Source organism: Pongo pygmaeus, chromosome 13, assembly GCF_028885625.2.
Source record: "Pongo pygmaeus isolate AG05252 chromosome 13, NHGRI_mPonPyg2-v2.0_pri, whole genome shotgun sequence".
Lineage (NCBI taxonomy): Eukaryota > Metazoa > Chordata > Mammalia > Primates > Hominidae > Pongo > Pongo pygmaeus.
In genome coordinates, this window is record NC_072386.2 from 56,591,534 (window position 1) to 56,608,624 (window position 17,091).

Genomic DNA, 17,091 nt, shown 5'->3' on the forward strand with positions numbered 1-17,091 from the left:
TGTGCGTCTTTTTTTTTTTTTGCTTTACATGTTAATATGTAAATATTACATATTTACATATTGCTTTCCATGCTAATATGTTATATACAGTGTGTATAGAGACATGTAAATATGGGGGGGAGACAGCGAACGAGGGGGAGAGATTGAGATTGAGATTATTTCTGGATAAAATGCACTCATATAGAGTAGATAACTATATTCATGGAGATTTTAATCCATACTTAGATATTTATATTGTACTATTATATTGAATGAGAACTATGAAAAACATTTGAAGTGGCATCTGTGGAGTTTTGTAAATGTTTTAAATTTAATTTTGAAACATTAGTATTGCCATAATAGGAATGTTCCCATTTAGTGTTGGAAAGTAAATTTTGCCTTTAAAGGAGGGAATAGCATTTAGGACAATGTCGAATTTACATCGTTTGGTTAGATATGGTTTTGAATCTGACCATGTCCAAATATAGTTCTGTTTTGCTTTAAGACTTTTTAAGATATATATATAATATATAATATTACATATATTATATATAATATTACATATATAGAGAAAGAGAGAGAGAGCTGGGAATTTTCACTTTAAAAAAAAAAACCTGTTTCCTTCTCAAATCTTTATATTACAGTCTTCCTTCTAATAGTATTCTCCAGGAGTACATTTCATGGGAAATTATATTTACAAAAATATAATATGCATATACTTGTATATACGTGTGTATATGAATATATATTTATTCATTTGTGATATATACTCATTTATACATAAATATGTATGGGATATTATATATATGAACATGTTCTATATATAAACATCAGGGATTATATATGATTGGACATAATATTTAACATTCATAACTACTATCAGCCGTTATTACAGATTACTTACATGTATTTATTTATGCTGCATGACTTTCATAAAATAAGCACTATTTTATTATTCTTATTTTACAAATGATAAAATAGAGGCACAGATAGGTTTTACAGCTTGCCTTAGTTCTCCCTCTAGATGGCTGAGCCAGGATTAATACCCAGGGAACCACATGCAGAGACTGAATGCTCATCCACCTGCTGTAGAGCAAGGGTCAGCAAAGTTGTTCTGTAAAGGCCCAGATAATATGCACTTTAGGCTTTGTGGGCAACAGATAATTTCTGCTGCATAGTTGTCATTTTTTTTTTTTTTTACATTTTAAAATGTCACCTATGGACTATTACAAAAACAGGCCATGGAACACATTTGGCCCATAGATGATTATTGCCAAAATATCTCACACAATAATTTTTAAAATGTATATGTAATACATGTAGACAAAGTGGCATTATTTTTTTGACAGCATAGTTTCTTCCAAAGACCCTCCAGCCACCTTTTCTTGGGATTAAACACTAGGGAACTGACTTCCCCATTCTTTAACTACCCACATGGTTGGGCTCCTAACATTCCAGTTCTTCTAATGTGACCCCGCCCATCCAGCCTCAGCTCATTGGTCCAGGGTGATCACGTGGCCCAACCTGGGTCAGAGAATTGGGAATTCTTATGTTGAGGGATATTTTCCATCCATACTGGTGGAGGTTCTTGTGTTGAATGAAACCGGAGGCTTCTCAATTGCCATGGTTTCCACCACAGGAACTGGAGAAACAGGAAAAGCCAGTCTGCAAAGAGAACAAACGCGGAGAGGGAAGAGCAGAGATGACAGATGGAGAAAGAAGCCTGACAGTGAGTCCTTCCTTCAGTTTACTGCTGATACCCAGCTGCATGCTCATTTTTGGATTTCCTGAGAAAACTCATATTTCCTGGTAATACATTTCCTTTTTCTCCCCAGCTATCTGGCATTAGTCTGTTGATTACAACCAAAACTAATACTTTTTACACATTCTTATCATATTTAATTAGCTAACATATTTTAGACAGGGAAATTTGTTCTAAGGGAATTGGCTCAATAAGAGTTTAAGGAGGTGCATGCTTTAAGATTACTCAAGATGTTTTTAGTTCATGCAGCTCCATTTAAACATTTAAGATACCTCTTTAAAGTAAGGCACCAATGAAACTAAACACTTTAACCAAATGTTGTAGTTCACCAACAGCCCTCATCTTTCCCATCACTTCCCACAGCAGTGGCAGTCACTCAAAGACCAGAACTTGATGTACAGGGAAGTTCAACAAATGTTAAAATTCCTACCATGTTTTCAACACTTTTCTCACCTTAGGCTGACACCCATTACCTGGAGCAGTGCCTGGGCCAGAGTAGTAACCCGACACATATTGAGTTTTTTAAAAAGGTAAACTGAGGCACAATAAAAATTTTTTTAAAGAGAGTTATTTGAGCAAATGACAATTCATTCATCAGGCAGCTTCAGACCAGAAGTGGTTTGGGAGATCCACCAAGAGAACACAGTGGGAGGCTTTCACAGAGGTAAAGCAAAGAATGTATTTGATTGGTTATAGTTATATAGTTGTCTTGTTTGGTCTCTCCCACTGGAAATTTCCTAGTGATGTAATTATAAGTTAGTTGGCAGCCTCTGATTGGTTGAGCTTACGTTTCTTTAATATAGGCACTTATGAGAAATAACTCGTTTTGTTTCTGTTTGCAAATCAAGCAAGGTTGAGCTTACTCTGGGATTCTTCAAGCCTGGTCTCCGTTTTAATTTACTTTAACAAGTTGAAAGAATCAATAAATGTGTATTTTAATAATTTTTAAATGTTTAACCACACTCAAAAGATGCCTGTTTATTTGAAAGGGATTTTAAGTTTAGGTAACTAGTCATTAAAAAGTGATGTATTTAAACTTAAAACTTTGCAAAAAGAAAATAAAATCCTAGGTGGAAGTAAGGAAAAGGGGGAAATCAGGCTGAAGCGAATCTTTTTAAGATGCTATGCTTAAGTGAAAATGTAATGAATGAGGCAACCAATGAAAAGGGTTTTGTTTTTATGTTTTTGGTGCTGTTTAAAGTAAATTCAGTTGCAACAATGCATATAGAATTTTCAAATGCTTTGGAAACATTCATGTGTGGAATTAATGGGAGCTATTTCTTCATCCTCTCTTCTCCTGGAAGCCATATAAAATCGTCACACTTTCAGGGCAAATGGCAAAAATGTCTCCTTTTTTAAATGTGTTTTGAAGAAAAGCCAAGGAATTGGCCATCGTGGTGAGATCAGTCTCAGCAGCTGCTTTCGTGAGTTTAGCTCCACCAGACAAATGAATTGACTTACACAGATGAAATGCTGTATGGCAAAGTGATTTCTTTCTTTAAACAATTCATAGGTGTGGAGATTTTCTAAGTGAATAATCACATGGACTTTTTGGAGTTTTGCCATGTATCACCTTCCAAAGAGGCCAGCTTCATTATGAGTCCTATCGAGTCCTCTACACTGAACCAATGAAATTGATGATAATTTGCCATCAAACATCAGTTGGATACAACACATTTACTATTACATATTCCTACTTGCTTGCGGATTTTTTGTTTCAAGTACAAAACACCAGAAGATGTATTCTGCCATTTCCACAGCTAGTCTTCTTTCATTTCCTCCCACCACTCAAGTGCCTTCAATTTCTCTTTAACTCTACCCCCTTCAAGTCAGGAGGTCATTGGGAAACAGTCCCATTTGAAAAGTAAGAATCTATATTTAAAACACAGAAATCCACTCTTCAGGGTTTGAAGGTATTTTTATTTGAGCACTCAGTCTGTAATGACCATTGAACATCAGTTGCCAAACTACTTCTCTTGGGATCCTTTTTGTTTCTTTCTTATTACACAGAATAACAGCTCTTTGGTGCTCATTTCCTGAAGAAGATTACTTTTCAGTATCAGACTTCGCCAACAAGACTTTTCCCAGCCAAGGACTGCACATTTACATCATAGTTAAACTGGGTGACTTTCCAGGTAATACTGACTATGGAAGAAAACAAACAAACAAAGTCTTTGGTGAGCTTTTCCACTGCATATTTATTGCTCCTCATAAATAAGTATTTCACTGGACATTCTCATCTAAGAGAGAGAAATTTAGCCAAGAGTGGTGATGCAACTCCCAGCCAGGACTTAGGGACTCGCCAAAACTGGGGGAAACATCCATGACTTAGAGTGAATTCATGCCAGTTAGTAAGGGACATGGAGTGTTCCAAAAGCTTTCAAGATATCCCACTTCATTGCAGGTGATTGCTTAATATACAGAGTCACTCAGGCATGGTCCACAACCAGATACAAATCAACACACATGGAGAGACTATGTTATTAAGGTAAGAAAGGAGAAGGCAATACTAGACTTGGGGTCACCATCTGACTTTGAATCTGGACGATTAAGACTTGCTAGCTACTTGTATTGATAAGATATTTGACCTCAGTGAGGGTCAGTTTTCCTTATCTGTTAATTGAGCATCATATCTAGTTCACAATCTTACTTTAAGAGCTAAATAAAACAATCTGTGTGGAAATGTCGAGCCAGTACAACAAGCACACAATAATGAATCAAATTTTTCTCTAACAGCATCCAGAGGGCAAAATAACAGCTGGCATGGCCACTGTAACTAAGCTCATAGAAAAATGCAAATCCACATGTTTTCCAGAGTGGGCACTTTTCCTGTAGCTGAGAATTTATAGAATTTCTGTGTCGCTAATTAATGCAATAAGGGGATAGAGGACTCCTAGAATGCATGTACGGTACACTTAAAATCCAACAACAATGTTAGGAAAAGGCCCTGCTGTAAAAACATTGAAATTAATTAAACTTCCTGCAGGACTAGAAGTGTAGGCATCTCTTATATTTTCCAGTTTAAAGATTGCTTATCTGGTGTAGTTTGGGTTCCTCAGGAAACAGACTTTGGAATGAAGATTTGCATGAAGGGAATTAATTGGGGAATAACTTCAGTGAGGAAGCAGGGAAATCAGAATTGGATAAAGGAAGAGTTAAACTGTAGAGTAGTAGTAACAGCCTCAGCCAATTCCACAGAAGGTTCTAAAGCTGGAATGGCCCATCAATGGTGTTCCAAATTGAAGCAATGGAGGCCAGACATTTGTCCCCATCCCTTGGCCAGTCATTGAGTGCAACCTGCATCGAGAGAGAGGTGTAAACCTGGGAGAGGCAGCTTTACTCAGCTGAGGGCATTTCTCCAAAACGAGCTCAGCCACAAAGGGTCAGCAGCCATCACTTGTGGCAGCTGGGGAAATAAGTACCTCATTCCTAAAGTCAAACCTGGGTACATCACAGATTTACTAGGGACCACACCTTGTCACTCAAAACCAATAGCTTCCTATAGTGAGTCTACTCCATCAGAAAACAACTCCCATGGGATCTTTCTGGTTTGTGTCTATTCCTGTGGACACTTTCAGGTGGGCAGTTATTGAGACAAATTAGAAGTTCTGCAATTGTAGATGGTCATGGGGTGTACACCTGGTACTCACTGTATCCTTTCTGCACCATCCATTCTAGATTCCCCTTACCTTCTGCTAGCACCTCTGCAGGGTTTGATGGTTTACCAATCGGAGACACAGGCCCTCATCCCTAAGGGGTCTGAACCCCTGGTCCACATGTCCTTTTCAGGCTGTAGCTGCTGCACTTGTCCATTTGCTATTAAAATTGTGTAGGAGAGAACTAAGAAACATCCCATTAGAGCACCTGGATGCCAAAGGCACTCTGACGTGCCTCCATTGTATAAGAGCAGCCCTGTCTTATCCTAAGGTTCAGGATCAATTACTCTTGCTAGGATGATGACTCATTTTCTCACCTTCTGATCTCTTAGCACAAGGAGCCCAAAGTGACTGGGTGGCAGCCTAGTTTAAAATCTAGTAGGATCCTTGTCGTGTCCTCAGTGCACATATTCTGCCTTTGAGAGCCTCTAAGATCAAACTGAAGAGATTAGAGTTGCAAAACCATGAAGCATAAATTCCCCTAGGTGAATCTCAAATAAGACAGGCTACCTTTAACATGCAATCCTTGCTTGGTTCCTAGACCCTAGAGCCTTGTAAATTAATATGGGGCATATTCCAACTTGTAGGATGGTATTCCTTCCCTGCAGGGTACCACCTCCAAACTGGCACCTCAACTATACCTTCGAAAGGGTGATTCTGCTTCTCTAGCAGGTTGATGGCTTATGAGTGGTATGGCATATGATAGGACCAGTGGACCCTGTAGTCATGTGCCACTGCCTCTTTTGATATGAGTGAGCCTCATGTCTGAGGCAATATTATGTGATACCTTGTTTCAGTGAATAAAACACTATATAAGGCATCAGATAGTGATGGTGTTCATGGTCCTTTCATTAAGAAAGGCAGTCTCCAAACCTAAAATTATGTCAATTCCTTCCCCCTCTGAGTGAAAGAGGTCCACAGTGGTGGCTGCTTGGTTTTGAAACATAGTGCTGTATCAGGTACTCAGGTTGGACAGGTTGGTAGTTTGGACATTCGGCAACAGTAATAGCTAGAACAACATTGGTGAGTGGGAGCCCATGCTGTTGGACCCTTCAGGACTTCCCATCCCTGTCATCATGGATACTCTATTTGAGTCCATTGTGCCAGTGATGGAGTGGCCAGTGACAGTCTGGCTGACATCAGCTATTTGACTCATTCTGCATAGTGCCTCTTCCTCAAAGGATACTCTTGGTGGTAAATAACAAGTGATGCAAAGACCTTCAAATTTCATGCCCATTCTCATAGGTCATTCACATGCCTGTTATTCCCCAAACCTCCTTGACTCTAATATTCTTCCAAGCTCTTTGGAAACCACCAACCATCTGCCACTACCCATAAATCCATATATATTCTTACGTTAGGTCACATCTTTCTTCACACTATTTGGATGCCAGATGCACCTGCCAATCCTCTGCCCACTGGGAGGATTTCTCTTACTGCTTTCTCTCTAGGACACAGATAAATAGGGCTGCCGTCCAACCATAAACTATTCTCAGCTCCTATATATGGAGCCACCCCATGCATGAACCAAACTCAGGCTCTTGTCTTTCCTGTCAGCTAGATATTGGGACCCTCCCCACACAGATAGGATCTGAGATAGAGAAGCGGGGGCAGTGGTAGGTTACATGGCAGTCTGGGTATGTGATTCAGCAACTTCACTCCCGACCATGTTCATGATATCTTGGATGTACAACTTTTACCTTATAATAGATTACTGTTGGGCCTGCCTGACCCTAAGACATGGTGGGTCTGAGAACCGAGCTCATGGTGGCCACATCATGACTCATGTTCAGGTGGTCCATCTCTACGGACACTGATAGAGTGTCCAGTAGTATACAGGAGCTGTTTTTCAAAAGTTTATTGTATTCTGCTACAGATGGAATTGAATGAGTTCCTGCAGCTTTCTATAAACTCCGCATGGCCTCTTTTTTCCTACACAATTACCTTTAATACCACAGGATGTAGCAGGTTGTATGACCTAAAGGCACTCTCAGCTTACTGCATAACTCTTTCTGGTCTTGGCCCCACTTAAAGCTGGCAGTCAGTTGGTGAACTGGTCAGAGTAGTATTCTCAAATGTGACATATACTACACCCAAAACCCAACCAGACTTACCAGACGTTATGCTTCCTTCTTCGTGATGCAAGGAGAAAGATGCAATATTTTTTCCTTTTATTGAAGTGGATGCCCTGGCATGTACCAGATCATGAGACCCCTGAAATTTCACTAATATTGCAGGACCTCGAATCGTTTCTCCAATTCTTTCACCTCCAACATATTTTCCACATTTTTCTCATTTGGTCCAATTAACAGGATGTCTTCGATACTGTGGACCAATGTGAGGTTCTATGGAATAAGCAAACGGTGTTGTTCCTTTAGACCGTATTATGACAGAGGGTTGGAGAGTGAAGATAGCCTTGGGACAAGATGATAGATGTATATTATTGACTATTCCATGTGAATGCAAACTGCATCTGGCCTTCCTTCTTCATAGGGATATAAAAGGAACTATTTGCCAAATCAATCGACACATACAATGTACATGAGGTCATATTAATTGTAAAGATTACCTCATTTGACAAAGCCTATGCAATCAGGCCTACTACTTGGTTAAGTTTGTGGAAATCCATTACCATACTCGAGGGTCATTTGTTTATCAAGTGCCAGAGTAGTTAGTTAATCAGGAATATTATGGAGACCACCAGCTCTACATTAGTTAAGGCTTGAAGGGTGGCTCTAATCTCTGTAATTCTGCTGCAAAGTGCTATTATTTTTGTTGTTCTCCTAGACAGCAGGCATAGGGCAGATTTAGAGGCCTCCAGTTAGTCTTCCTCATTATGAAATCTCTTACCACATAGCCCATGGAACTAATATGGGAGGTCTTTCAATTACCAAAGGTATCTATTCCAATTATACAATCAGGGATGAAAAAAATGACCACTGGATGGGTCCCTGGGCCCAGTGGACCTAACATGAGCAAAACCTGGCCAGTATCTCACTTATAACCTGGCCCCCATATATACTACTTTAATAGCAGGGCAGTAATAATGCTTCGGGGCCCTGGAAATCAATGTCAGGTTGGAATCTGTGTCCAACAGTCCTCAAAATATTTGATTCACACCCTGTTCCCAGTGTAAGGTTTCCCAAGTAAATGACCACAGGTCCCTTTGCCAAATGAGTGGGAGCATAATTAATGTATATACTTGTCTTTGTAAGTCTTTCTTCCTGAATACTTAGTCTTATCTTGAATCTTTAGATGTCAGGTGTGAAGAGTAGCTCAGGTTTTTTATTTTTTATTTTTGGTTTTTTAAAAGATGGGGTCTCACTGTATTTCTGAGGCTGGTCCCAAACTCCAGGGCTTTCAAGCAATCCTCCTGCCTCAGCCTCCTAAGTAGTAGGAATACAGGTGTGAGCTACTGCTCCAGTCTAGCTCAGGTCTTGAAGCAGGGCTAGAAACTGCAACTTTCTACTGAGGAAGCTGCCCTCAAATTTCTAATCATCTATTCTTAATTTTATTTAAGTAATACTATCCTTGGCCTCCCATCTGTCTTACCTCAGGGACTCCGTATTCTATTAACCATCTCCCTAGCTTTCTGTGAATCAGGCACACCTGCTGCCATTTCAATCTTGCTGTAAATTATAAGAAGTGCTCCTACCTTGCTCTGATGGGCAAGTGCCACCACTTGGCCTATATATCAGGCTCTTATCAACCCAATTTATTAGAGCCCTATTCTATAACAGTGTCCCTTCTATCAGCCCTGGCCCCAGAGGATAGCCACCACTGAGCCTCTCAACAATGCCAGCACCCCTCTCACCAGTGCATTATCACTTTGGTAAGTACAGTGTCCTTTAAACTCTCACACTGAATATAGTTGACTGATGGGTTCTTCAGACTTATATAGTATTCCCACCATAGCATGATCTCTTCTCTGAGCATTTTAATTTCTCTGTCCACCATCTGTCATGGCAGTTCTGGCACCTCTGCTTTACTTAGTGTGGACCATCACCTCCTCCAATCTTTAAGAGCAATTCTAGCTGCATGTTAGCATCATATTCTTACGTCCTTCCCAGGTGCTAAATCCTCTATTATAGGAGAATGCTCCCATGTTAATAAACTTCTTTATATTCTCCTATATTCCCCCCTGCCCAACACATACGCACTTGATTCAGCACCCATAGGAGCCATACTTTCCCAGCTCCTGCTGGTATAAGTTAGGTTAGTCTTGCAGCTTCTTAGAGGTATAATTCCTTTCCTCTCTTAGCATAAAAGCACTTTCCCCGCTGGGTTATGTTGTAATATGACCCTAATCATTGGTCTGATGGCCAGGAAGGTGGTGAGGGTAGATCCTAAAAGGGCTACAAGTTGTCATCCAAGACAAATACTTCTGAATCTTCTGCAAAAAGGAGGGAGAGCTAGCCTATAACAGAGAGGAGCAGGCCGTCTGCAGGCCCAGAGGGCTCAGGGAGAAAGCAAAGCACACAAAATTTTGTAGTGTATTGTCACCACGCTGAATCTCAAGGTCTCACTTTTTCCAAAGAGGGTCCTAATCTTGGCAGAGCAGACTTACTGGCGTGGAGACTTTGGCCTTCCCTGGTGCTCTGCTACCCTTAACAATCTAGAACAAAGCCCTAGGTCATCCACTGTTTTTGTTCTCTAACTGCAAGAGATGAGTCTCTTTATATGCTACCATGGGCTCTCTGGCTTTTACACTTAGGCCTAAATTGGTAATTAGTCACCCTCAGCCTCTCATTGTCTTTTTCCAGTATTTCCATAGGCACTAGCAAGAACTATCCAGTTTTATAGTTCTTATAAATACTACATGACCCTCTCAAAAGCTTGAAATACTGCAATCAGCAGTGTAGTCCTTTCCACCTGTGTCTCATCCAAGTTCAACACCAATGAAAGTTTTAACAATTGCTCTGCAACCACATGCCAGGAGTTGGCAATCCTCCATCTACCACCACTAAATGGAGATTCGTTCACAGCCAGCTGACAGAATCCAGCTCCAAAATTCCATTTTGAAATCTGCTTCTGAGGTTGGTTCCTGGTACAAACTGTCACAGGTCAGAAACAAACTCTAATATGAAGATTTGCATGCAGTAAATTTACTGGGGAGTTGTTTTGGGCACGACACCTGTGTGGGACCAAGGACAATAGGATTGAGTACAGAAAGAAGTTGAACTGTGATACGTTTGCAGCTACTGCCTCAGCTGGTCTTATGGGAAGATCTAAAGCTGAAATGGTTCTTCAAAGATGTCCCTAATTGAAGCATGGGGCTATGCCCTCCTAAACCCATTTAGACCAGCTATTAGATGTGGGCTTCCCTCAGGAAAGGATGTAACCTTGTATGAGACAGCTCCCTTTGGCCGAGGGCAATTCCCAGAGAGGAAATTGGACATGAGTCTTTGGCAGCCTAAATTTCTGGGAGTTGGAAGAAGGAGTGTCTCTGTTTTGAAAAGGTATCTGGATTTATACCACAGCATACATTACATTATCCAAGAAAGTAAAGTTCCTAGAATTTAACAGGAATTATAATCTGATGAGTTATAAAATGTTATTCAGGAGGTAAAGGACTTGCAGAAGATTTAATGAAGTAATAAATAATGAAAGGAAAAAGAAGAAAGAAGTGTGAATTTTTCAATGTGCTTCAAGCACTGTAGCAGTAAATGGGTGCCTTGAACCACAAAAGCTAACTTTTATTCAACAAGTACTCTTCTAGAGCTTTACAAATACTAAGTCATTTAATTTATATATAACCTTATGAGGTCTTTACTATTGTCCTTATTTTTATATGATAAAACCAAGATCTGGAGAGATTGAATTATTTGCCAAGCTACACTACCCAGTAAGTAGCAGAGCTGGTATTTGAATCCCAGTAATTTGTGTTCTTAACCACTATAGGAAGCTGCTTCCCTTAATGTATCAGGTCTTGTTTTACGTACTTTTCCTACATGAATCATTTATCCATTAACCAGCTGGTTCTGTTATTAACCTCACTTTACAGAGAAAGAAACTAATGCCAAACATTTATTAATATTTTGTTCAGTAAGATACCTCCTGTTCATCACTTAACTTATGAAATAATCACATTTAGAACGAAGAATTCTGCCTCTATCACTTGCTAGCTGTGTGACCTTAGAAAAGTTATTTAACCTTTCCGTGCCTGTTTCCTCTATGTAAAATACAGACTTACCCATTGGTTGTTGATATGTGAAACTCTCCTCTACCCATAGTAAGGACTCCAGAACTGTTGACCTTCATCAGCATCAACATCATTATCTATATCATCACCACTTCTTTACTGTAATGATGTTAGAGACATTCAAACCAGAGCAACTCCATCTTGAATAGGGGCTTGGTAAAATAAGTATGAGACCTACTGGGCTGCATTCCCAGGAAGTTAAGGCATTCTTAGTCACAGGATGAGATAGGATGTCAGCACAAGATACAGGTCACAAAGACCTTGCTGATAAAACTGCATGCAGTAAAGAAGCTGGCCAAATCCTACCAAAACCAAGATGATGATGAAAGTGACCTCTGATCATCCTCACTGCTCATTATACACTAATTATAATGCATTAGCATGCTAAAAAGACACTCCCACCAGTGCCATGACAGTTAACAAATGCCAGGGCAACATCAGGAAGTTACTATATATGGTCTAAAAAGGGGGAGGAACCCTTAGTTCTGGGAATTGCCCACCCTTTTCCTGGGAAACTCATGAATAATCTACCCTTTATTTAGCATATAATCAAGAAGTAGCAACAAGTATAAGCAGCTGAGCAGCCCATGCCACTGCTCTGCCTGTAGAATAGTCATTCTCTATTCCTTAACTTTCTTAGTAAACTTCTTTTCACTTTACTTTATGGACTTGCCCTGAATTCTTTCTTGCATGAAGTCCAAGAACCCCCTCTTGGGGTCTGGATAGGGACGCCTTTCCGGTAACAATGAGAATCCATCAAATGTTCAACTAAGAATTCCTGTTCATTTGACAGTTGTATTTCTTAGTGTATATGAGTTATTTGTTATTCTGCTTTATTCATTAGAGTCTTATAAGGCCAATTACTTGTTAATAAGTCTCAATACCCCACGGTGAGCTCATAAAATGTTTTACTAAACTCACAAACAGTGAGGGAAGATTTAGCCTTATATTGCAGAAAATGGTTCTAGGGGAACAAGTGCTCCTGCTTCCACTAAATTCCATGCACGTTCAAAATTAAGTAGTCTCATATTCCTGTACACCTGGAAACCACAGTGGTTTTCATGGGTCAGGACTAAAGGTAAGGAGACTGGGTCATCACAGTAGACTTTGTCATGTGACTAATATATTCCGTTCAGTCAAGAGAGCTGAATTTTTTTTTAAAGCATATAAGGTCAAGTGAGGCTTTTCCATTTATCAACCCACCTAAGAAAGCCATCTTACCATGTTAAGTTAAAGGACAGTGGCACACAGTAAAAATAATCATGGAAGCATGATAAGGAACACTCCCAGAATTGACTTTTTTCCATCATTTCCAAAGCCTGGTAATTTTGTGTAACATTAGCATAAGTTACTCTCTTAAAAAATTGTTTTTCAATATCTTAGTTCTTTTGGTCTGCTATTGCAAATTACCATAGACTGGGTAGCTTGTAAATGACAGAAATTTGTTTCTCAGTCTGGAGGCTGGGAAGTCCAAGATCAAGACAGATTTGATGCCTGGTGAGGACCTGTTCCTTACTTCATAGATGGTGCTTGCTTGCTTCATTCTCATCTGGTGGAAGAGGCAAATAAGCTCTCAGGGCCTCTTTTAAAGGACCTTCACTGATCCCATTTATGAGGGCACCTCATGACTTAGTCACCTCTGAAAGCCTCACCTATTAATACTATCAATTTGGAATTCAGGTTATGAATTTTGGGCAGACTTAGCATTCAGACCACAGCACTCAAGAAACAGGTCTGGAGGGAGGAGCCAAGATGGCAGAATAGGAACAGCTCCGGTCTACAGCTCCCAGCATCAGCGACGCAGAAGACGGGTGATTTCTGCATTTCCATCTGAGGTACCGTGTTCATCTCACTAGGGAGTGCCAGACAGTGGGCGCAGGTCAGTGGGTGAGTGCACCGTGTGCCAGCCGAAGCAGGGGCAAGGCATTGCCTCACTCGGGAAGCGCAAGGGGTCAGGGAGTTCCCTTTCCAGGGGTGACAGACGGCACCTGGAAAATCGGGCCACTCCCACCTGAATTCTGTGCTTTTCCGACGGGCTTAGGAAACGGTGCACCAGGAGATTATATCCCGCACCTGGCTCAGAGGGTCCTACGCCCACGGAGTCTCGCTTATTGCTAGCACAGCAGTCTGAGATCAAACAGCAAGGCGGCAGCGAGGCTGGGGGAGGGGCGCCCGCCATTGCCCAGGCTCCCTTAGATAAACAAAGCACCCTGGAAGCTTGAACTGGGTGGAGCCCACCACAGCTCAAGGAGGCCTGCCTGCCTCTGTAGGCTCCACCTCCGGGGGCAAGGCACAGACAAAAAGACAGCAGTAACCTCTGCAGACTTAAATGTCCCTGTCTGACAGCTGTGAGGAGAGCAGTGGTTCTCCCAGCACGCAGCTGGAGATCTGAGAACGGGCAGACTGCCTCCTCAAGTGGGTCCCTGACCCCTGACCCCCGAGCAGCCTAACTGGGAGGCACCCCCAGCAGGGGCAGACTGACACCTCACACGGCCGGCCAGGTACTCCAACAGACCTACAGCTGAGGGTCCTGTCTGTTAGAAGGAAAACTAACAGAAAGGACATCCACACCAAAAACCCATCTGTATATCACCATCATCAAGGACCAAAAGTAGATAAAACCACAAAGATGGGGAAAAAACAGAGCAGAAAAACTGGAAACTCTAAAAAACAGAGTACCTCTCCTCCTCCAAAGGAACGCAGTTCCTCACCAGCAACGGAACAAAGCTGGACGGAGAATGACTTTGACGAGCTGAGAGAAGAAGGCTTCAGACGATCAAATTACTCCGAGCTACGGGAGGATATTCAAACCAAAGGCAAAGAAGTTGAAAACTTTGAAAAAGATTTAGAAGAATGTATAACTAGAATAACCAATACAGAGAAGTGCTTAAAGGAGCTGATGGAGCTGAAAACCAAGGCTCGAGAACTACGTGAAGAATGCAGAAGCCTCAGGAGCCAATGCGATCAAATGGAAGAAAGGGTATCAGCCCTGGAAGATGAAATGAATGAAATGAAGCGAGAAGGGAAGTTTAGAGAAAAAAGAATAAAAAGAAATGAGCAAAGCCTCCAAGAAATGTGGGACTATGTGAAAAGACCAAATCTACGTCTGATTGGTGTACCTGAAAGTGACGGGGAGAATGGAAACAAGTTGGAAAACACTCTGCAGGATATTATCCAGGAGAACTTCCCCAATCTAGCAAGGCAGGCCAACATTCAGATTCAGGAAATACAGAGAACGCCACAAAGATACTCCTCGAGAAGAGCAACTCCAAGACACATAATTGTCAGATTCACCAAAGTTGAAAGGAAGGAAAAAATGTTAAGGGCAGCCAGAGAGAAAGGTCGGGTTACCATCAAAGGGAAGCCCATCAGACTAACAGCGGATCTCTCGGCAGAAACCCTACAAGCCAGAAGAGAGTGGGAGCCAATATTCAACATTCTTAAAGAAAAGAATTTTCAACCCAGAATTTCATATCCAGCCAAACTAAGCTTCATAAGTGAAGGAGAAATAAAATACTTTACAGACAAGCAAATGCTGAGAGATTTGGTCACAACCAGGCCTGCCCTAAAAGAGCTCCTGAAGGAAGTGCTAAACATGGAAAGGCAAAACCAGTACCAGCCACTGCAAAATCATGCCAAAATGTAAAGACCATCGAGACTAGGAAGAGACTGCATCAACTAACAAGCAAAATAACCAGCTAACATCATAATGACAGGATCAAATTCACACATAACAATATTAACTTATATATAACATCCCCCCTGCGGGGCATGCAGGGTCAAATCCACATTCGTATGGGTCGGATTTTTCTATGTAGAGGTTAAGTTGTGGTAATCAGAATGTGATAGTTATTAGTAACAGGGCTAGGAGGGTGTTAACTATTAGGACCAAGGCGAAGTTAATTACTCTTTTTTGAGTGTTGTCAAAACTGGTTAATTGGAAGTTAACGGTACTGCTTATACTAAAAGAGTAGGACCCTCATCAGTAGATGGAGACGTACAGAAATAGTCAGACTACGTCTACGAAGTGTCAATATCAGGCGGCGGCTTCGAAGCCAAAGTGATGTTTGGATGTGAAGTGGAATAGTAGTTGGCGGGCTAGGCAAACAGTGAGGAAAGTTGATCCGATAATAACGTGGAGGCCGTGGAATCCTGTGGCTACGAAGAATGTTGAGCCATAGATGCCGTCAGAGATGGTGAAGGGAGCTTCAATATATTCTGAGGCTTGGAGGAGGGTGAAGTAGATGCCCAGTAAGATTGTGATAAGTAGTGCTTTAATTATTTGGGTTCGATTGTTTTCCATGAGGCTGTGATGGGCTCAGGTAATTGAGACTCCTGATGCGAGCAATACGGATGTGTTTAGGAGTGGGACTTCTAGGGGGTTGAGGGGGATAATGCCTGTTGGGGGTCAGTGCCCTCCAAGTTGAGGGGTGGGGGCTAGGCTGGAGTGGTAGAATGCTCAGAAAAATCCGGCGAAGAAAAAGACTTCTGAGGTGATGAATAGGATTATTCCGCATCGGAGACCTTTTTGGACGGGTAGTGTGTGGTGGCCTTGGTACGTGCTCTCTCGCACTACATCCCGTCATCATTGATATATGGTCAGTGCGTTGATTAGCAGACCTATTGATAGTAGGGTTGTGGAGTAGAAGTGGAATCATATGGTCAGGCCAGACGTTATTAGGAGGGCTGAGAGAGCCCCTGTCAGGGGTCATGGGCTGGGCTTTACTATGTGGTAAGCGTGTGATTGATGGACCATTATGAGTTGTCGTGCAAGTAGAGGCTTACTAGGAGTGTGAAGACATAGGCTTGAATTAGGGCAACGGCAATTTCCAGGATGGTTAATAGGGTTAAAGTTGTAAAGGTGATGAGGGTTAGGGGGAGGTTGATGGCTAGTATTGCTAGTGCGGCGCTTCCGATTAGGTGCATGAGTAGGTGGCCTGCAGTGATATTGGCAGTTAGGAGTACGGCTAAAGCTAGTGGTTGAATAAAAAGGCTGATGGTTTCAATAATAATTAGTATGGGGATAAGGGGTGTGGGCGTACCTTGTGGTAAGAGGTGGGTTAGGGTGATTTTGGCTTTGAAGCGGAGGCCTATAGCTACCGTGCTTGCTCATAGGGGGACTGCTATAGCTAGGTTTATAGATAGTTGGGTAGTTGGTGTAAATGAGTAGGGGAGGAGTCCCAGGAGGTTGGTTGAGGCGATGAAAATGATTAGGGATGTTAGTATGAGGGATCAAGTTCGTCCTTTAGTGTTATGGGTAGTTATTATCTGCTTTAGGGTGAGTCGGATTAGTCATTGTTGAATGGCAATTAGTCGGTTGTTGATGAAATATTTGGAGGTGGGGACCAGTAAGGGGGGAAATAGGATGATTGGTACTGCGGCGGGGAGGCCTAGCACCGTGGGGTTAATGAATGAGGCGAATAAACTTTCGTTCATTTTAGTTCTCAGGGTTTGGCGTGGTTTTTTGTTTCAGTAAACTTTGGTGGAGTGGG

At 41.5% G+C, this 17,091-nt stretch overlaps 1 long non-coding RNA gene and 1 pseudogene across 1 annotated transcript in view; one reads left to right on the plus strand and one right to left on the minus strand.

The window, feature by feature from the left end:
- Nucleotides 1–1,571: 1,571 nt before the first annotated feature.
- Nucleotides 1,572–17,091, plus strand: part of LOC134737897 (uncharacterized) — a 34,974-nt gene continuing 19,454 nt past the window's right edge. Inside the window, exons 1-2 of the long non-coding RNA XR_010123309.1 lie at nt 1,572–1,708; nt 3,752–3,876. This is a non-coding gene — a long non-coding RNA (uncharacterized LOC134737897). The remainder of the gene's footprint in view (nt 1,709–3,751; nt 3,877–17,091) is intronic.
- Nucleotides 15,571–17,035, minus strand: LOC129044540 (ATP synthase subunit a-like; annotated as a pseudogene).